This window comes from Harpegnathos saltator, unplaced genomic scaffold (assembly GCF_003227715.2).
Source record: "Harpegnathos saltator strain DR-91 unplaced genomic scaffold, Hsal_v8.6 scaffold139, whole genome shotgun sequence".
Taxonomy (NCBI): Eukaryota; Metazoa; Arthropoda; class Insecta; order Hymenoptera; family Formicidae; genus Harpegnathos; species Harpegnathos saltator.
Genome location: NW_020229916.1, coordinates 1,053,088 through 1,074,353, shown reverse-complemented (window position 1 = coordinate 1,074,353; position 21,266 = coordinate 1,053,088). Strand labels below are relative to the sequence as shown.

General features: G+C 50.4%; 1 protein-coding gene across 2 annotated transcripts in view; it reads left to right on the top strand.

Moving 5' to 3' along the window:
* The window catches only part of LOC105185292 (uncharacterized), a 352,769-nt gene that overhangs the window by 46,895 nt on the left and 284,608 nt on the right, over positions 1-21,266 (top strand). Inside the window, exon 2 of one of the 2 annotated variants that reach the window (XM_025308096.1) lies at positions 10,690-10,746. The exons of the other annotated variant lie outside the window; for it this stretch is intronic. The gene's annotated coding sequence lies outside the window, so the exon portion shown is untranslated. The remainder of the gene's footprint in view (positions 1-10,689; positions 10,747-21,266) is intronic. 2 annotated transcript variants of the gene reach the window in all.

Sequence of the window (21,266 nt, the reverse complement as noted above, 5' to 3'; positions counted from 1 at the left end):
ATACTTTTTCTCTCCCTCTCGGAATCAACAGTTACAGTAGCTTACAGCGGCTTCCGATCTTACTAATGAGGAGGGCCGCTAATCGACTCATTACGCATCGGTTTCTCATGGTAATACGCGACGGACGAATGTCGCTCGGTCCGCCCGCTAGCGTAACGATGGCATTAGCGTGCGCGCGCGCGCGCGCGCGGGGCGAGTGCGCTCACGCGCGTATACCGTGCGGTGTTTGTATCGGAATCAATGCGATGCCGCGCAATGGCAATGCGGCAGCGCAAATCAGTCGATTGAAACCTGCCGGTAGTGGCTGCGAGATGCATTATTCCCGGCAGCAGGGCGGATAGCCCGCACTCCGCGATTGTTCCTTTGTGTGGTGGCCGGAGTTGTTCGGCGGAAAAAGAAGCTCATCTCGAGCACGGCGGAAGGACGCTGAATGAGTAACGTCTGTGTAGCAAATACGGCCGCGTTAACGGATCACTCCTCCCCCCCCCTCCCCTCCCCCTCCTCCCCGTCGCCTCTCTTGCTCCGTGAGATCTATTTCCTTCGGACGAACATAAATATGTATTTACGTGTAAACGGCTTCGATGAGACACGAAAGGAGAGGAGGGTTATTGTATCGAGTCTTTCGTCGGCTGAATTTATATCGGTCTCTTCTCTCTCTCTCTCTCTCTCTCTCTCTCTCTCTCTCTCTTTCTCCGAGTTTTCATTCCTTCGCTCATCAAGCCCGCTTTATCAAAGATAATACCCGTGTGTCGCTCGCGCGCCTCGGCGATTCGCCCGCCGCGATTCCCCGAGCACGGCGCTCTCGCGCGATCTTACTTCATTAGGCGAGTCGTATCAAACGCAAGCTCGATCGTGTGCCACTCATTATGGGAACGCGCCTCGTTACCGCGCACGTTGTATACGCCATGAATCGATGCATCCGACGACGACGGAACGCGGCAGCGGCGGCAACAGTGGCGCAAATCAGCCGGTCTAACCCCGACGGCGTCGCCGTCAGCGTGTGGCGCACAGAGTGCATTATTATCAGCGCTAGAGCCAAGCGAGAGAGCGAGAGAGAGAGAGAGAGAGAGAGAGAGAGAGAGGGAGGGAGAAGGAGGGAGAAGGAGAGAGTGCCGTAATGGGTGTACTCGGCGTGGGTGCCTCCGCTCTGTGCGTCTTTGTCGAGCGTACGCGATGCACGGAGCCTCGGCTGGATCGTCTCTTTTCCGTCGTGTCTCCTCTTCCTTTCCCGCGCCCTTTTTCCCGCGACGTCTCGCCGCCGCTGTTTCTCCTCCTCCACCTCCACCTCCACCTCCTCTTTCAGTCGAGCCACCCTGTTGTTCCCTGCCGCGCGAATGTGCCCGGCTCTCTTTCCTCCCCTACCTACTCTCTCGCTCGCAGCCTCTCTCATCTTCCTCTTCCTCGTGCTTTCTTTCCGTCCGGGAGGGACCTCCCGTCCCTCCCCCGACGCCGCCGGGATGACCATCATCAGAGGAATTTTATAGAGGCCGCCCCGTGTCGTCGCTCTCGTTGCTCATTAAAGCATTTAGTATCTGCGCCCGCTACAGTGGCCCGGCTCATCTTCCTCCCGTAGTAGCTGCCGTTGCCGCCGCTGCTTCCGCTTTCTTCCCTTCATTTTTCGCGTCGCGCTTCCGCGCACGGCGGCGGGTTATTACGGGCTCGCGCCGTCGCTCGAGGCCGCTCGCGTGGAACAAAATGACGAGGCCGCGCGTTATCGATGCCGTGTCGCATCGCGTTAATTACACACCGATGGGAGCAACCGGCCGGTCGCACGACCGGACGAATGGTTTTGTCGGTCACTGTCGGCGCTGCAGCTGCTGCTTGAACCTGACGCGACAGTAAATATCTAAAACGTCGCGTCCCTCTCCGCAACTCGATGCTGCAGCGAGAGAGTAGTGTCCGGAGTTCCTTTCTTTTTCCTTCTTTTTTCTGGTATCCTGGGGAATCTGAGGGATAGGCCTCTCGGATTGTTTTTGTCGAGTGCCAGTTATCAGATGACGAAGGAACTTGAAGAAACGACACCTTGATCGCGCCTGAAATGTTTGCTACGTGATATAACATCGCGATAGAAAAGGATCATTGCGGATCGCTGCTTTTTAAAGCAAGAATCTTTCCTCAAGGTCCTCCAAGTCTCTTTCTCCCCCCCCCCTCCCCGCTTCTTCCTCTCTCCCCCTATGGCTCGCCTTTTATCTCGATCTTCTCATTAAAGGCGTAATTTTTCGGTAATGTTACTGGCTAAAGTATTTCGGGTTATCAGCAGTAGCTTATTACCGACCTTTTAGCGCGAATAATCCTCCCCCTCCCCGCCGCCGCCGCCGCCGCCGCCGCCGACGCGTTTCGAGATAATGCGTGTTTCGGCCGAGTTACGCGCGCCGCGACGGAGTTAGCGCGAAAGCAATATTCGCCGGAACGCTTTATGTTAGTGACCCAATTAATTAAAATATCCAGTCTCGTCGGCGGTAATTGCCGGCACAATTCCGTGAGCTTTCAATAACATGCAGGCCGACAGTAATAACGCAATAAAGACATAATGCACGTTTGTTTTCGCAGTGGGAAACGATTATTTTGTTTAATTATTACAGCGCTCATTTATCTCGAGCATATTATTAATATATTATCAATAAGCCCGCGCGCTCGCGCATATGGACGCAGACGTATTATTTCACCGCGAACGTGCGCCTGTTCGGGCGAATTTAAATTTATGTGATCAAATGCGTAGCGAAAAAGAGAGAGAGAGAGAGAGAGAGAGAGATGAACTATGCGGAATATAATTATACGGGATTATTACGAGTCGGCAACACGGTTAATAATTGAGATACATCTTGGCGCGTCTGTTGTCTGCGCGAAGCAGATTTTATCGTCGCCGCCGTGTGCGATACGAGCGACAGTTCAACGATATGGAATATTACGGCCGAGGAAGTCGTAAAATGACATAAAACGGATCATCGGACACATTCTCTTTCTCTCTCTCTCTCTCTCTCGCGCGCGCGCGCGCGGTAGTCAGCGTACGTACATTAAGTCGTGAGCTCCGTGATAACAATAACGTTACCCGACCAAGGAGAGGAGAGGAGAGGATAGGAGAGGAGGCGAGACGAGACGAGACGAGGTCGACGTTTTTAGCGTTGCTTTTTTATTTGTTCACAATTAAGGTAAAAGTATCGATACTGCACACGTGTTTAACTCGGATCATTTTGGCCATTTTGTATCCTGTCATTTTTATATCTCTGAATACGAACATTGGACGGACGACCGTCGACGTAGAGAATAAATGTGTGTGATGTATTCAATATGTGTGAATATATTCTACGTAGAAGATTTAAATATGAGAATTTCAAGGCCAAAATGATAAGAAAGTTCAGGATCAAGTCACAGAATCTTCCGGTAATTCCAGAAATTTTGATTTCGACCTCGATATTTCACTTAACGCTAATTTAATACTCTCAATACTTAATACTTGAATCGACCAATTTTGATTTTACTTAACCTACAGCTTCGCCAAGAAATCCTTTTAAGGACACAAATGTCAAGTTATGCATTTCTACCCTTTTGAATACTATCGGTACAATTTCGGCTCGTATATAAGTATATAAGTGAAATTTCCATCGGTCCTTCAGAACTTATAAATGTTGGACCACAGTTTAGACCACAGATAGGTCAAAATTTCGACTCAGGCTGGCGCTTTTACCTCCGTCGTTGGCGTATACTCTTTGCAAGGATCTCGCCTGTACCGCAGGATTTTCACCCGCACCGAGCTATTACTCTACCCCTTGTGACGTGTTCCTCCGCCATTCATGAAGCCTCATAAAAGATTCGACGTAGCATCCGATGACTTGACTAGACCCACGGAAAATATATACCGCGTGCTGATTTAATATCCACCCAGTGGGCGTATAGAGAGAGAGAGAGAGAGAGAGAGGGGGGGGCGGAAGGGGGTGAGAAAAAGGGAACGAGAGCGAGAAAGAGAGCGAAAGTGAGTGAGGGTCGCACGTTGTTTTGTTAATAAAACGCCAGGGACCCGGCGTCTGTTGCGTGTATTCGAGCGCGTATCAATGGGGGTAAATTGAGTGAAAGGGAAAAAAAGCAGTGAAATTCGAGAGTTAAGTTACGCCAACTACGGTCGCATTGTGGCTCGCTTAACCCCCTTTCGAGAAGGGACGCGCCTCGCATTGTCTGTCTCCCCCTGGCCGGGGCTAGCCGGCGACCCCCGCTGTCGGTCGCGTGTTACATATAAAAGGTTTCTCGTTTTTCGGCCTCGTCGCGGTCATCTCGTCGAGCTGACAGGTCCGCCGCCATTGGGGCGCGGAATCGACGTGCCGCGGTGATCGACGTTTGATAACTCGAATACCTTGACAAAACTCGGAAAAGCCATTCTATCAATCCAATTGGATACCTACTCTCTTGCTCTCTCTCTCTCTCTCTCTCTCTCTCTCTCTCTCTCTCTCTCTCTCTCTCTCTCTCTCTCTCTCTCTCTCTCGCCCTCTTATCTCCTCTCATTCTCTCATCCTCTATTTTACTCTATTCCACTCTACACTCTACTTTCTCCCTCTCTCTCTCCCTCTCTCTCTCTCTCTCTCTCTCTCTCTCTCTCTCTCTCTCTCTCTCTCTCTCTCTCTGTCATTTCCTGGGGGTTTCCAGCCGGCCACGAGAAGACCCGCCGAACGGGATATCCCGTCGATTCGCTGGAAAAATTCGTTAAATCAATGTGCAGAACATATTGACTTAGTGAGTTTCTTCGCACTACGTTAACCGGCATAAATGTGCTTTTTCGTGTGTTCGTGCTCTACCGAGGTCTCACCGCAGTCAAGAGTTAATAGTCTCAACTCGAATGATAAATACTCCGCTAATCTCCCCTCTCTCTCTCTCTCTCTCTCTCTCTCTCTCTCCCCCTTTTTCCCTCTCTCCCTTTTCGCTCCCTCGCAAATTATCTGATTATGCCTTTTTATCGTACGTTCGGTTGCGTCGACCGCGCGCACGTGGGGGTGGGAGCGGTTGCCCTTGCGAAATTCATTCCGAAATTCCAGCCGAAATTTGCTCTTACGCGAATCAAATGATCCGAGGCTTAACGAACGAGTGGCTCGTCGATACGCCTTGTTCGCTCAGACTCGGAGTATTCTTGCCGAGCGCGCACCGCTCGGGTAGGGTGAAAAGTGCAGCAAGATATCCGACGATATTCGATAATAGAGATGTGACTATACGTACCAAGCCACTAACCCCTGTTCTAATTAAGCCGGGCTAACCTGCGAGTTAGGATTATTACTCGCGCTCGGTCTGCTGGGTACGGGAATAGCGGAGAAGCGAGACACACACACACACACACAGAGAGAGAGAGAGAGAGAGAGAGGCGAAGGGAGGGAGAGAGAGAGGGAACCAGACGCGTACACGTATTCTCTCCCTCGTACATATCGAGCGCGCTGGTGTTAGCTGGTGTTAGTCGGTGTGCGCCTCGTAAGTTAGCGAGAAAGAAGCCGGGGTGTCGTCTGGCGTGGCGCCAACTATCCGCTTCCGTTATCGTTCCTGCGGGAGCCGCCGACAGGAATTCAACACATTTGGGCGTTGCGGGGAGAAGCTCCTCAAAAATTCTTGTAGACATCGATGTAAGTCCGCCGTCCGACCGATTTAATATAACGCGCGTGATCGATACTCGAGGATGATACGCGCGTGAGCGCGCGAGAAAGAAAGAGAGGGCAACGGTAAATAGATAACGTTTTCGTTCGATCCCTACGTGGGGGGCTCGATGTTCGATCCCGCCGAATGACGAGCTGATGGTTTCTTCAAATTCGGGGAGACGTTCTTTGCGAAAGCGGGCGGTAGTCCGAGTTGAAATTTTCACCCTATTTTCCGTCTCAGCTGTCCAGCGTCCATCGTTTAGATTTCGCTGATAGATCAGTGGATATTTAACTTATGTAGAGACGGAAGTTTTGCTTACTCTGAAAATGGCAAAAAACGCACGCTTTGCCGCTTGCAGGTTCTTCGGAGAACCTGCAAGCGGCATACAACGCTGTGGATTAAACAGAATCAAAATAGGTTAACGTAGTCGACGTTTTCAGCTTATTTTTCGCCTAAACTGCCTGATATTTAATTAGACACTTAATAGAACCTTTAATTCACAGAGTGGAAATTAATTCATAGGATAATGGAATGGAATAGAAATTTGATTCATAGAAATAAAGGCCCCATTCAGCGCCTCCAAATGACAAAATACACACAATCTGCCACCTGCAGATTCGTTCTTAAGAGAGACTTCTTTTCGGCAGACTTGTGGGTTAAGCGCATTCAAAAGAAGTCGATATTGGCTTTCGAGTATCAAATTGTCGTGATGCGGAACATCGAGGTCGCATGCAGGATCAGAATTTCCACTGGAATCCGACGAGTGTTTATCGCGCCGCGATTTAGGTCCGGCTCACTCTCTCTCTCTCTCTCTGTCTCTCTCTCTCTGCGATATGCATTCTTGCGAGCTAAATTCACAAGCACCTTATTGCCCTGCCGGCATAGATATTCATGATATCTTTTATGGTGGGCTCTTTTTCGTACTACGTTACACCGCCATTAGGCGCCGCAATATTTTACACGGAGCATGCCAATTTTTTTTTCTCCTCCTTCCTTTTTCTCCCCGCGAGGGGGATGATTTATGTAAGAAGGAGGTTAATGATATACCTCGAGTTTACGAATGTTGAATAAAATTTGCATGAGACACTCGAGAATGTCATACGTCGTGAATAATTCTACGATTTACTCGCGACGCGGGTAGCGCTTGATTCGATCGGCTGGCGTCGTCGCATAATGAGAAAGGTCAAGCCATCAGAGCCGACATTACGAGATGAGTGGATATTAATCATGAGCCGAGCGAGACTGGATTTTAAAGCTGTTGTACCGTCTTGGCGACGGCACGAGAGACCTCTTGTGTCAAATTTAACGTTATTATGACGCGCCAGGCAACGGGGCGAGATATCAATTTTACGCGACCCGCATTCCTCGCGCGAGGTCGGGCCGCTCGTTTATCAGCAATCTGAAGGATAAGTTGCGCCGCAGTCGAATCTGATTATCTGATATCGATATGATACGATGAAATGTGTCCTCCTTCGATCGCGCCCCGGTAAAGTTTAATTGCACGTTTCAGACGTTGTGTGTCGCGACTTGTTGCGGCGCCTGCTCGCGGATTTATTTACCCCGCCGAAATTATTTATCGCCGCGACCATTGCACGGCGCGAAGATCGAGCACCCTGAAATATTCAAAGGACACCTGCCGCGATTGTTGCTGACGCCGAAGTCAAGTCGACATCCATCCCTTAAACACTTATGGGACACTCGAATTACGATATTTAAATGACAGTCTAATTTAAACAATTTAAATAATTAATATTCGAACATCGCACGCCCACTTTGTCGCAACTTTGTCGCGAGGGGCGCCGGCAACGAGGAGCTTCGCCATGTCGGTGCGCGCGACTCTGTCCACGGATCTGTCGTTTTTTCCTACGCGACAACACGTCGATATGTCGTTCGCATTATAACGGTGCGTCCACGATTCGAAGAACTAGGCCGATCGGTCGGCGGGACACACGCGATCTCACGGAGAGCAGATTCGCGAATAGCCGCGCGCGACGATACTCGTGGAAGCAATCCGAAAGTGAGAGATTTATGGGTAAGAAAAGGCCACGTAAGAGAGCGAATCTCGAACAACGGGAGGATCGAGAGATCTATGACCTCCTGCCGGTTCTCGCACTTTGTCTCTCGCGTACTACAGCGCAACGGATATAAACGCCACACTATGCTCCCGTGGACGCGGACAATGGGACACCCGCTAGTTCCCGGCGGGATCAGCACTCGCGCGAGGAGCGGAGATCCTAGGAAATCGGGCGCGTCCTTCCTCTTTCTCTTTCTCTCTCTCTCTCTCTCTCTCTCTCTCTCTCTCTCTCTCTCTCTCTCTCTCTCATGTACGATACAAACACTGCGAGCGATTTTTCTGCGATCACATCGGCTGTGACAACTCCGCCGTGGCATCCCGTGCCTTCCCCAAAAGTATTGCGTCGCGGAGTCGCAAGCGTTGATTGCCGTTATCAACGCCGCGATATCGAAAGGGGATGGTCCGCCGTCGCCGCCGTCGCCGTCGTCGTCGTGTCTATTAGCGGCCATGATCACCGCGTGATCGTCGAGAATGATATTAACTCTCTGCACTCTCGTATCTCTGCTCTCTCAGTTACCGGAGCTGAAGGAATGTTAATTAAGCGTTTTAATTACTCAAAAGGTCGTGTAATTAGGGAGACGCGTACAAGAACCGGATCTTGCAGAAACTAAGAAAAAAGAAACCTCCGCTTTTGTTTCATATTCTCTGTACAAAGGGAGAGAAAATCGGAACTAATAGAGAAAGAGTAAGGATGCGTAGACAGGACAATACTTGCCGCTTTCAAGTAAATGTTGCTTGCTGCGCGAATTTCATCGGGGTTTGTGTATCCCCAGTCCTATCGCGAGCTCATTACAAAATTAGTCAATCGAGGGTATCAAATGAGAATTTTGTTACAATTTAACAAATTAAAGCAAGAATTCTGCTTGCTCCTTATGTAAAATACAGGTTTTACAGTATTCACAGAGAGATTCTTCTTTCGAGCGCACGACAATGAGCTGCTCTAAAATTTGAAATGAGTGTATTTGAAGGCTGCGCACTGTGCGAAGGAAATGTTCTCTGTTGAAGAGGTAACCGTTGCTTAAAAGACAGAGAAAACGGCGAAGACGTCCAAACGAAAAATGTCGCAGATGTGTAAATAATAAAGCAGAGAGAGAGAGAGAGAGAGACATCATTCAACTTGCAACGTTTATACACGGTTTATCGCGAGCCGCTGGCAGATACATCGGCTTCAAATGATTACGAGTGCAAAGAGTTAACTCCGTCGCGAGATAAATGGATTTATCGCGCGACGAGTCATACGGGAAGATAGTCGTAATCTACGATAAATTAAAAATTTTCCGACATTTTTCCGTCCCTTCCTCCCTTTCTCTCTCTCTCTCTCTCTCTCTCTCTCTTTCTCTCTCTTTCTCTCTCTCTCCGTTACAACGATCTATATAAAATCTTTCTTTCTCTCTCTCTCTCTCTCTCTCCATCTCTGACTCGTCGTCTCAGGTAGATATTTAGCCCGAGCATGTCGGTCGGAACCGCCAAGATCGAGTCTCTCTCTCTCTCTCTCTCTCTCTCTCTCTCTTTCTCTCGTGTTCGCACGCTCGCTCTCTGTCCTCGCCCTCGTCTCAGCGCTCTCTTGCGTAATGTTTTTCTCAGGATGTCGTCCGACGTGTGCGCCGTTCCGTCTCGCCGTGAAATATTAATCCTCGCGCTGAGGACCGGCGGAGGCGTACTAACAGGAGCGCATGCAATATTTAATTATGTCACGAAGGTCGCCGCCGTCGCCGCAGGAAGCGCGCAGAGATAAACTCGCTGAGATTTCGCTAAAATTTTACTCGCCGGATTATCCGCGCATTGGCGGGGCGCTCTTAAGCTCGCGCGCTGCCTATGAGGAGCGTCAGCTTAATTGCTCATAATATTTTCAACCGATTCGCGACTGTGTCCGACTTCGCCGATCAAAGGCTCGCTCGCTCGCTCGCTCGTTCGTTCGTTCGTTCCCGAGAACTCGGGATAATCGAACTTTTCTCACCGACTCGCGGCCTTCGCCCGGCGAGATTCGCGAACGGGGGTCCCCTCCCCCTCCCCTCCCCCGCCCGTCCAACTGTCGCGGTTAACGCGTCGCTCCTCCTCGGCCCCCGCAAGATATGCTGATTCGCGAGCGGTGCGCTGACGTGTACGCTCAGCTACCGGAACCGTCGAACCCGGCAAGCCGGAAGTGGATCGTCCTTTCGGGCTCTGGCAAACACTCCGGCTGCTCCGCGGTCACGCGCGCACTCTCGCCCCGACCTTCTCTCATGGTAATCGCAGATAGGCACGGGTTAAGCACCGTACCCATGGCCCGCTGCGCTTGAAACCGAGAACCTCCATTAGCCGCGATAGAGAGCCCGTGTTAAGAGTGTTAATGTGACTCCCGGGGCTCGTCGGGCTCCGCTGATCCCAGTCAGGGTCGATTTCGGACGCAAGCTGTTCTTCCGATTAGCGAGCAGAAGTTTCTACTCCAACGGCGCGTACGTACCTGATCTACTCGGCAACGCGCGCATAGAGTTCTATTAACGCTGGCTTGCCCTTACAGCCGTCCCCTCCCGCCCTCCTCGGGTACACGACTGTTGCGGCGAAGTCGTAACAACCCGCGGGAACCCCCACGACTCTTCCGAACGACGTTATCGGGTGATTTTGAATCGCCTGAACATTCACCGGCACGAGAGAGTGTCTGTAATATGTTTGATAAAAGGATCGGCTGGGAGGGGGAGGGGGGAGGGAGGAAAGTAAGGGACTAGTACCGCGTGAAATAATTAATATACTTATCACTTCTACGTCGAGCCTGCGGGATCAGTGAAGAATCTCGAAAGATATACATATATATATATATCGGTGGTGATCTATCGCCATTTTGTAGCGCGGCTTAACGAGGGATTCGTTGGAAAGGACTACGCGGTATATAGATGCGCCATCATCTCGATGGTCTGCATGTTGAGTCTCTGTATCGAGGCCAAGAGGAGGGCTCTCGGTAATGATTTAATATTCGATCATCTCATTCGGTCTGTCTCCATTTAATCCCCGTGAATCTTTAATTCCAACAGGTGATGTATTAATCGAGATAAATCGTTCAACTGCGGATGGAGAGAGCGGCCCGATAAGTAAGTGTTAAATAATTCACTGAAGATTATTCTAAATAAGCGGGCGTGTGAAAACGAAACGCCGCGGCGGCGAGCTTCCTCCTTTCGCAATCACTTGATTGCCCATTTTTCCGAGCGGCGCGGCGCGGCGCGGCGTCGGAAGCTTCCGAAAGAAGCCACGCCGGCAGAGACGTCCGCGCGTCGCGACGACGGCGGGCGGCGGCAGGCGGGCAGGGGCAGGGGAAGCGTTCGATACGAATGGATTCCGGCACGCTTCCGCGACACCGTCCGGTTCTGTTTGAACGGTCGGGCGATGATATACCGTATTCACGAGGATCGCGCGGGCTAAGTGGATCTCCCCGGCTCTCGCCGTGTGTACGCTGCGTGTTGGCTGTGTTTAAAGAAGTTATGCGACGGCGAATCGAGTTATCAGGGCACCGAGACTAATCGATATTCCGGGGAGGAGCGAGTGAAGTGCATGCACGTCGGGACGTCGATTATTTGGATTACTCGGGCGTGTTCGACGAGTGGTTTCATCTTGAACTTCGTTCCTCCGGAAAAGTTCGAGCTGTTAGTAGCCCGGCGTGGCGCGCCGAGCGGGCACGGTCCAAGAGTATCAAAGGCGAAAGTTGGGCTATACTTACGGAATATCGCTTTTAACGCTGGCAGCCTTCGTAAATGTCGGGGCGGAGTTGCCAACTTGTACGACGGAATTCAGTTCATACCGGTAAATTATTCCGCCTTTTCACTAGACTTCCTCTCCCTTCGCGAACTTGCGCGCATTGTACCGCTCGCGCTGCGCCGCGTAACCCACCCCTCCGTAAGCCCGCCCCCGCTCCCTCCGTCCCCTCCCCCCCTCCCCCTCCACCGCCTTCTCTACGGTTATGCGTGCGATTTTATACATGTAAAATACTACGTAAACCGCGGCTTGTTCTCACAGAGGATTTATAATTACGCCGCCGTGCTCTGCAGCGCGCGCCGGACTGCTCCGCCACTTCTCTCCCCCCTCCCCCCCTCCCGCACCTCCCTTGTTCTTCTTTTTGTACACGCTCAGTCAGTTGCTCTTTCCTTCTCTCTCTCTCTCTCTCTCTCTCTCTCTCTTGTTTCTTGTTTTATCAAATTCATGCAAAACGTCGAGCCGTGATGTTTGTGTTCTCGCCTTAGGGGCGAGGGGGCGAGGAAGTCGTGAGGGTGCATTTTGCGAGCTTCGAAATTGCCGGGCGGTTTCCCGGGGATCCGATTGTTATAGTGAGCGCGCTCATGTTACTCCCGAATAGAAATTACAAAGCCGCGCGGCGAAATTGGGGCAAATTTCCGCGGGATTGACCGTCGGAATTGCCGGTTTTCATCGTCGTCTCCCGCGTTCGCCATTGCCCTCGAACGCTCTAGCGCTCCCCCCCCCCCTCCTTGCTCCCGTGTCGTCTTAGACTCTATGGCTCTCTTCTCCCATCGTCTATTTCTGGCTCTCGGTCAGCGCGGAGATCCCGCGGGACTACGGATGTCCGTAGTCCGTCGTAGGATGTTCCGCTCCGGCTTCCTTGGCTCCCTTTTATCTCCCGCGCAGCGTCCTCGTTCCAGCCCTCCCGTCTTTCTTGCGTTAACACGTTCGACGTAACTGCTGCACATTCGTCGGTCGGTCGGTCGGTCGGTCGGTTGGTCGTTCGTTCGTTCGTTCGTTCGTTCGTTCGTTCGTTCGTTTGTTCGTTCACGGTGAGATTCTGCCGCCGCGCGATACTCTTGAAGCGGACCTCGAGACCGCTGCGGAATTTTCTCGCGAGGAGGAGGAGCAGGAGAAGCGGCGCTTCCTCGCGAAACTCGCCGGCGTTTGGGCTCCTGTTTCGCGCGGAGAAGATATTGCAGTAAGAATTATGTTCTGACTGCATTGCGAACTGAATCACGTTCTGTTTCTGTTGACAATGTTTCAGTGGAAGCTGTGGAGCGATATTGATGATGCGTCGTCATAGCGATAATAAATAATGAAGTAGAACGAAACAATGAAACATTCAATTAATTACATTCACAATATCGTGTGCGGTAAAGAATGAAAGGTGCACAATAGTTTTAAACGAATATACGAGTAATTTCGATCGATACGAGTAATTTCGAACGAGTAATTTCGATCGTGTTTCCGTATGGTTCATGATTGCGAAATGATTTGGTCGCAATTTTTTGGTCGCGATATTTTCCCCGTATACGTAATCGTCGCTTTAGAAATTTCTCAGAATTTTTCCAGCGTGTTTCGAGTCCGATCGGAGAGTTCCCAAAATTGGTTGTCCGATTACGAAGCCGATAGAGAACGCGTGTATCCTTATCATAAACATGGATTTTTATTCGGAATCAGAATCAGGGATTAGTATTCAGAAGCGAAACAAAAATATTATGAGAACCCGCGCTTTTTGTCAGTCGGTGTATTTTTATAATATCAAACTGGAATTTCCATTTTTATATCCCAACTATTGTATTCGATGGAATAAAAAGATCAAAAGAATAAATTTTAATGTAACATGAAGATCAGCGGAATATCGGGGAAACCTTCGGTCTTTCACTCAGAATCGCGCGTTTGGCGCATTGATTACATTTGTAACTGATATCTGTGCAGATTCCCAGAGATCGGACTACAGAGGATATTTCCAAACGGACGAGCTGGTTGTACACAGTTATATCGTTCTCACCAAGACAAACGAAATGTTTTGATAAGCATGGTGCCTAAAGGTCATTCTACAATGAGGTTGTAGTAGTATGCAGTAGGCAAATTGACCAATCATAGTCGATTATTCTTCGATCGTAAAGAGAACAATCGATCGTGATTGGTCAATTTGCTTACTGCATACTACTACAACCTCATTGTAGAATGACCTTAAAACGCCTAAAAACGGTTAAAACGTCGAGCGTCGAGTCAAGATTAAAAGAATTAATTTTCATGTTAGCGTGATGACACACACATACGAGAGACGATATTTATGCAGATGAATTTGAAAAATTAGAAAAACACGGACGTCAAAGAGAAGTAACTCTTGCGCATTGAAACATTCCTAGAATATCGCGTATCGCTCGACATTCATCTCTTATTCTTTGTAAAACTGATCGTTCGTTATCGAAATCGAGTAAACAATTGTTTCCAAACGATCCCACAGTTGAAAGCTAAATGGAAATTTAACAATTTAACATATTATTCCGTATTACATATTATTCCGCGATACTACATTTACATCGAAACGAATTCTCTCTCGATCTCGACTCGACATTAACTTTTCGATCGAGCGTGCAAGGCGCGCTGCGTTCGTCGAGTCTTTTTTCCTCACCTTGATGAGAAGAATATAACTGCACAAGTAGCCAACCCACTCTCTTCGACACACCCGGTAGATCTCAATTAGATCCGAAATTTTCTCTATGCGGGTTATTACGAGCTCGGTCGTAACGCCTGCTTCTTTTCCTCTCCTTGCCTCTCGTCGCTTTCGCTCGCTGTAAAATCGCTTCTCGCGTCGCCTATCGAAAGTACTTGCCCCTCCCGCTCCTCTCGCTCCTCCCGCTACGGTATTCATCGATATTTCCACCGCCGGCGCATTCAATATGTTTCGTGCATGCGTATGCAAGGAAATTTAAATATGTACTCTTTGTCATAAAGTTTGGCGGGGCGCGGAATGGGAATTCTGCATGAAGATCGCGCGACACAAAGAGATAGACCGAGCTTGTTTGTCCGCGGAAACGCGGCGATCTTTCGCCATCGATTCGGCCGTCTCGCTCCTCCCGCCCGCGCTCCGGTACATTCGCTTTAATCTCGATTCGTCGTCCTTCCCTCTCTATTTTTCGTTTCCGGTCAGTCGCGGGATCCCGCGGGAGAGCCCGGCTATCCGTGTCGTGTTGAGGGACATTCTCGTTTTACCCTCTTCGCCTTTTAGCCCTTACTCTTAGTCTGGCCCTGCGCTGTTGTCGCTTGGCGCGGCTCTCCCGTGACACACCGTAGCTCTCTTTCTCTCTCTCTCTCTCTCTCTCTCTCTCTCTCTCTCTCTCTCTCTCTCTCTCTCTCTCTCTCTCTCTCTCTCTCTCTCGCGCTCGCTCGCTCGCTCTCTCTCTCTCTCTCTCTCGCGCTCGCTCGCTCGCTCGCTCTCTCGCTCTCTCGCTCTCCTTCTTCCCGTCGGCCGCGCGTGCGCGACCGTACTGCAAATATTTGCATAAGGACGTAAGCACGAGAATTTGCGTAATTTACTTCGCGGAACTTTTTCACTCTCTTCCTTCCGATTACAATCTCGTTCTTTATTCCCCGTTTTTCGCTCCCTTTGTCTCGCTCGTCAGCGCGTCGGCTGTAAGGGCCAGGGCGCCCCCGGCTTACTACCTTCAATTTTTAAATTCGCTTTTTGGCTCGTTTCTGTTCCGCATGCTGTTCCGTATTTTTTCCGGCACCTTCCTCCTTTTCCTCATTTTCCTCCTCCTCCTTCTCCTCCTCCTCCTCCTCCTCCTCCTCCTCCTCCTCCTCGAGCTTCTGCTTCTCCTCCTTCGGTCTCTCTCGGTAGCCAAATGATGTTCTTACGGCTACTCGCCGTGAGAAACGATCCTCTAACGTAATTCTTCACGGCGAGCGCCGCGACGATTGTCGCAAAAAGAGGAAAGAAAACGCCGATCGGAATTGTCGACGGCGACACGAGGAAATGAGGTGAATTTCGTGTTTTTCGTGGAAAACGGCTGCTCTCTCGTCTCGATTCCTATTCTCTATTCCCTTCCACGCTCGGCTACACCCGAGTCGCATCGCTTTAGTCCCGTTTCTCCTTTTCTCTTATTTCTTACTTCCGGTCAACGCGAGTCCCGCGGGAGTTCAGCTACTCGCTGTGCGTTGAAGGATAATCCACGTTTCCTCCCTCACTGCTTCCTTTAATTTTAACCGTTGCCTCGTCGCTGTGTTTCCGTAGCTTCTTAATTTTATGCTCCGGAGCAGACGCTCCGACGAGACACGCGCATCATCCAATCTTTTCGTCCGGTACTCCTCTCTTTGAGACGATGAAATTCACGGCTCGAGCGATTCGAGCTTCGCGAACGTTGCAACGTCGCCTGACGAACGACGCGAGAGGATTCGGTAAGCGAGAAAGTTATATAAGAACATTTCACGGCTATATCGTTGCGAGACGAAAACGCGACGGCGCACGCGGTGCGCCAACGCGACCGCTCGCGTTTGCCCTCGAAATGTCACCAAAACGTCCAACATGTTAAACAATTTCTACAAATATCGACTCTTTCGATCTCTCGTTTTTTTTACGGGTATAGTCAAACATGTATAGGTAGCTGTGTGTGTTGAGAAAAGCAAGTTGAATAATTCCGATGCAAGGTAAATTGTTTAACTCGCTGCAAAATGCGAAGGTCGCTGCGTTCTCTCGCTCATTATCGATTAGTCATCATCGTTGTTTATAGATCGTCTCTCTCTCTCTCTCTCTCTCTCTCTCTCTCTCTCTCTCTCTCTCTCTCTCTCTCTCTCTCTCCTTATTTCTATGCAAGATCGCGTACACGGATAAACACGATATTGCCCCTTACGGCATCGTGAGCAACGAGAATGATCCGGAAGAGCTTTCCCGCGATCTTCACTAAAACCGGCGACCTCTCGACGTTATTTTTCATAATAACAAGTGCCGCGCGCGACGATTGTCAGCAGCGAAAGGAAATGTCGATGGCCTGGGAGAGCACGAGGACTTTGCATTTCTCTCCAGCAACGTCTGCTCTCCCGTTCCCGATTCCCGCTCGCGCTGTTACCTCCTCCTCCTCCCCGCCCTCTCCGCGCTCGGCCACTCTCTCTCGTCGTATCGCTTTAGTCTCGCTTCGTCTTTTCTCTTCTATTTCTGGCTTTCGGTCAGCGTCAGATCCCGCGGGAGCCCAGGTACTCGTGGTCCGTCGAAGGATGCTTCTCGCCCCTCGCAGTCCCGTCGCCGCCGCCGCCGCCGCCGCCGGCGTCTTCCATCTCAATGTCTCCTCCGTCTTTTGCCCTCTTGTTCCTCTCCCCCTCGCCCGTTCCGCCACTTCCTTCTTCTTCTCCTCACCTGCCCCACCCCCCTTCTCACCTCCATACTTCACGGGATAACGTCGGGCGACGATGGCATTCCCGGGTCCAAGACCCGTTCGTTCGAGTTCGTCGAAATCCTTAAGGACGTCGTTGACCTCCTTTCCTCGGCCGTTCTGCAGCTTCCACGTTTTCAGCCTGTGCAACCCCTTCCTCCTTCCCGCCGTCGACCACCGCCTGTTCTCGGTCGGTAGCTACCCTCGCAGCCGCTCCTCTTAACCGGTTCGTGCAGATTCAATCTCGGGCACAGTGGATCCTGTCGTCGTCCTCGTCATCTTTCGACAGGGGGTTTGGGTAACTCTGCTCGTCTCGCCTCGGTCGACGGGCGACCGCGCCGCGGATGTCCCATCGAGCTTCATCAACATGTCCGACGTCAAGCTCATCCTCGATTCGCCGAGGTGTCGCGAAGTCGGAAGTAACGCGATCGACAGCGACAGCGACGACAGGGCGGCCTCGGCACGGCCAAGAGGCCTGGACAGTTCGGCCGAAATTACTAAAGCCGCATTCACACTCGCTTACGGCCGCGCCAGCGGATCTCCTCGTCGCCGGAAGTCGGAAACGCGAGGCTGAACTTTCGCGTTTCACAGACACAAATATTAGGTGTGTAAGTTAATTCTCGGCCTCTTTGGCCCAACGATCTTCCTTCTGTATTTTTCCGAGCTTCGATAAACCTATAGAAATAGCCGGTTGAGTGACTCCCAGTTCTTCAGCAAGCTCCTTTCCAGCGTCTGACAAGGATTTTCGTTGAGCGGTTCCTCCAATTCCTAATCCTCAATTTTTTGCGGTTGTCCAGGGCGTTCTTCATCCCGGAGATCCAAATTTCCATCCCGAAACTTCTGGAACCACTTTTTACACGTGCTGTGGCACACAGCATTTTCGCTCAAGGTCGAACAAATCATTTTTTGTGCTTCTCTAGCATTTTTTTCAAGTTGGAATAGGAAAAGGAGGCAGTGCCTCGGGTGTTGATTTTCGAACGACATTGCTTTTGCTATTTTTTGAGGTTATGTCAGTAGTACCATCAACTGTTACAGCTCATTTTGAAGCTTAAAGATGGCGCTTCAAAACGACTGTTTGGCGGGAAAAAAATCAACTTGAGCAGTCGATTTACTGTAGGGGCCGAGAATTAATTTATACACCTAATAGTTGGGCCGAAACGTTTATTAATTCTTCTACCCCCGCGGCCTTTGAACTGGAACTTCCCCCAACGTGTCGCGCGGCGGGAAAATATGAGACTTCCGTCGTGCCACTTTAACGGCTTCCCGGATTGAAAGGGTTGAACACTCTAAGGTCAAGCCTTCAAGCCTTCTAAGGTTAATCCTCCAAGAACGACAGTTTCATGTTTCAGAAAATTGATTGATCAGAGATTAACGAACGATGTGAGGAATCGGGGGAGAAGGGAAATGATTGAAAGACGAAGCTTTGCAGGCAAAACACTATGAGCAGAAAAAAATTATAAATGAAAGAAATGGGAAGAGACACCCGCGTCCTTGGAGCGAGAGAGAGAGAGAGAGAGAGAGAGAGAGAGAGAGAGAGAGAAAGAGAGTGAGAGCGAGCAGACATTTGTAGTCGGAGGAGACAACGGGAGAATTAACGCCCGTTTTTTACGCGCGAGCCGCTAACGAAACGTGCTTCCGTCCTCGTGGCAGCGTGATACAAATTGGCGAAGCGCGCGAGAAGATGCCGAGCGTTTTCTCTTCGCCGCAGGACACAATAACGTTCGACGTCGGGGCTTGCCGAGTCGCAGTTTTGATTCCGTTTTCGATCTGAATATTTGTCGATCCGGGAGAGGACCAATTTAAGGAGGTTTCGTTTATTTGATTTGAGAGACTCACTAGTCCCACTAGGCGTCCCCGGAAACGCGCAACTAGCTGTTCGTAGAGATTCTTAGGGAACCTGTCGGCGAGACTGCAAGTTAGACAGAATCGAAATAGAGATCGAGATGTAGGCGTGAGAGCATTGAAGTTAGAGCTAAATGGTGCATCGGGATCGAGAGTGGGATGAGAAATGTCGACTGGCTTTTCGCAGGAGGGATCGCGCATGAGCAGTGTTTAATTTTACACACGATTCCTCATTAGCGTTCCTTCGACGTGGCCCGATAAAAAAGGCGCTGTCTTGAATTTTGCATGCAATCTGCATGCCACGTTGCTCCTCCTGCGGGACGCGCGATAAACCGCGAGGTGATCTCATATTCCGCGCGCCGCACGGAATTTCCACGTCCCCGCGATATTTTTCGTCGAGCACTACGCGTCGTCTACGATTACCTATTTATCGCAAAAATTCCTACTAACGAGCGCGTAGCCCCGCGAAATAACACAGCTAATTAAGTCGCCCGGGATTGCGCGCAGCCTGCGCGGCCGATTGGAGAGCGCGCTCTCTGAATCGATCACGAAAGCCGACCGTGTGTGTGTGTGTGTGTGTGTGTGTGTGTGTATGTGAGTGTCGGCTTTTCTCTTTTCCTTAATTTTTTTTTCACGTTTTTTGGAATTCAACGGCCATGCTGGTCTCGGCGCTTTCTCTCCCCTCTCCGCTACCCTCATGCTCTTTCCCTCTTTCTCACTCACGACTACCACGAGGATTGTTACATTTATCCCTATCGGGTTTCACGATCACGCGATGCTCATTTATCTCACGCGAGGCACTCCGTCATCAACGACGTTATCGCCGATGGGTAATTTAACTAAAACGAATCGATTCCACCGCGAGAGCATCGTAAACAGGACGTCGATTGGATTTCGATAAATCCGCTTAATGAATAAGTTCAATAAGTCAAATCAGTGGCGCGTCTCCGTTGAAATCGCTCGTTACACAATGCGGCGAGCTGCACCTGCGCCGCCATATACAAATATTATTCTTGTTGTTCGCGCGCTTGTTTGCGCCGCGACGCGTATTCGCGCGAAATAATACACGGCAATGACTCTTGCGCGTGAGGGAGGGCGGGCGCGCATAGGCGGGATACATTTTAGCGCTTTTCGATTAGCAGTCACGCGTTGCTTTTACGACCGGCGATACGCACGCCGGTGATTTGCATAAACGGATATCGGTTAGTACACGCCGCCGTTGCGCGCAGCGCGGTTTAGCATCTTCCCCCGTGTCTTTTTTCTCTCCCCCCTCATTCCCCGCTCTCTCTCTCTCTCTCTCTCCCCTTCTCCCTTTCTCCCTCGTATCGTTCGCCCGTAAAAGCGCCTCTTAACCGGGCGAGCAAAATTTTTCCTTGTATATCCGCTCGCACAAAGCTGCATAACGCGATACCGTTGAGGGCTGATGGTTTAACCCCTTGAATCCGCGGGCGCGGACGCGGGCGCGGGGCGAGCACAATAGGAGCCGTTGCGGAGTTGCAGAGATGCTCGCATGACGAGAAGTGTACCGCTCGCGATGCGCCGATCCGCGGCACGAATGTTCATTGTCCGGCCTAACGAGTGTGCAACCTCCGAAAACAAAGCCGCGGAGGAGCTCCGCCGCCGCCGCGATTTCGCCGTCAGATTTGCGCGGGACCCACCATCCCCCCCTCCCCCGTCTGCTGGCATTCACCGGAGATCGGCCTGATCGGCCGATTGAGAATCCGGTCCGCATGCGAGACGCTCGTTGGTTGAATCGCTCGCGATCTGTGCTTCATTCAGCGGTGAATAACGTCGCTGCATCGCCGGCGATATTAATCATATACAGGGTGCTTCGAAAAAAGGTGGCTATAAGAGTTGGCTATTACATTTCTTTTTTTGTCAAGCCAAACAAGGCGAGCCAAAAAGTTCCTGCGAACGTCTGGCCGCCTGGAACGCTTAGTTGAAAAATATGTGATACTATTTATTTAAATTGTTGAGTGGCTTTTATTTGTGACGCCATTAGAATCAAAACAATCGTTTAGTGAGTTCCGACCGACGATGAACGACAACTTTTTGAGCACATCGTTTAATTTGATCTCTTTTCAATTTTTGAAGTTTGTTTGGATAAATATTGTTGTGTTACGTTAACACATCGACATCAGTCCGTCTAAAATCCTGACTCGACATTAACTTTCTAACTAAGCGTTTTAGGCATTGCATTTGTGCAAACTTCTTTAACCGCAGCATAGCTTTCTGCGGAGCGGTGACGGGCGTCGGTCGATTAGAAGAAAAATCTTTGCCGAGGGAAATAAGCGGCAAATTAATAATCGAAATTAATCGGTCAATATATAATTATGAATTATTCAGTCGGTTGACGAGATTAATTACTAATCACTGCGCAATCGGTTAAATCTGAGTAATCAGGTCGGAGCAATCGTTATGTGCAAACACGATTCGATGCTAATTTTCATCACTTTGCTCAGCCGAAGATTTTTCCAATCGATCGACGGCCAACTTTGAGACGGACCGTACGCGAGACCGGCTGATTGAACTTTTCGCGTCGCCATAGCGGCTCCCCCCGCTAAGCGATCTTTTAGAACGACACGCCGTCACAATGGCTTTCTTCAGTATCATGCTTTGAGACTCGGAGAATAGTTTCCCGTTGCTACGGCAAGCGGCTTTTC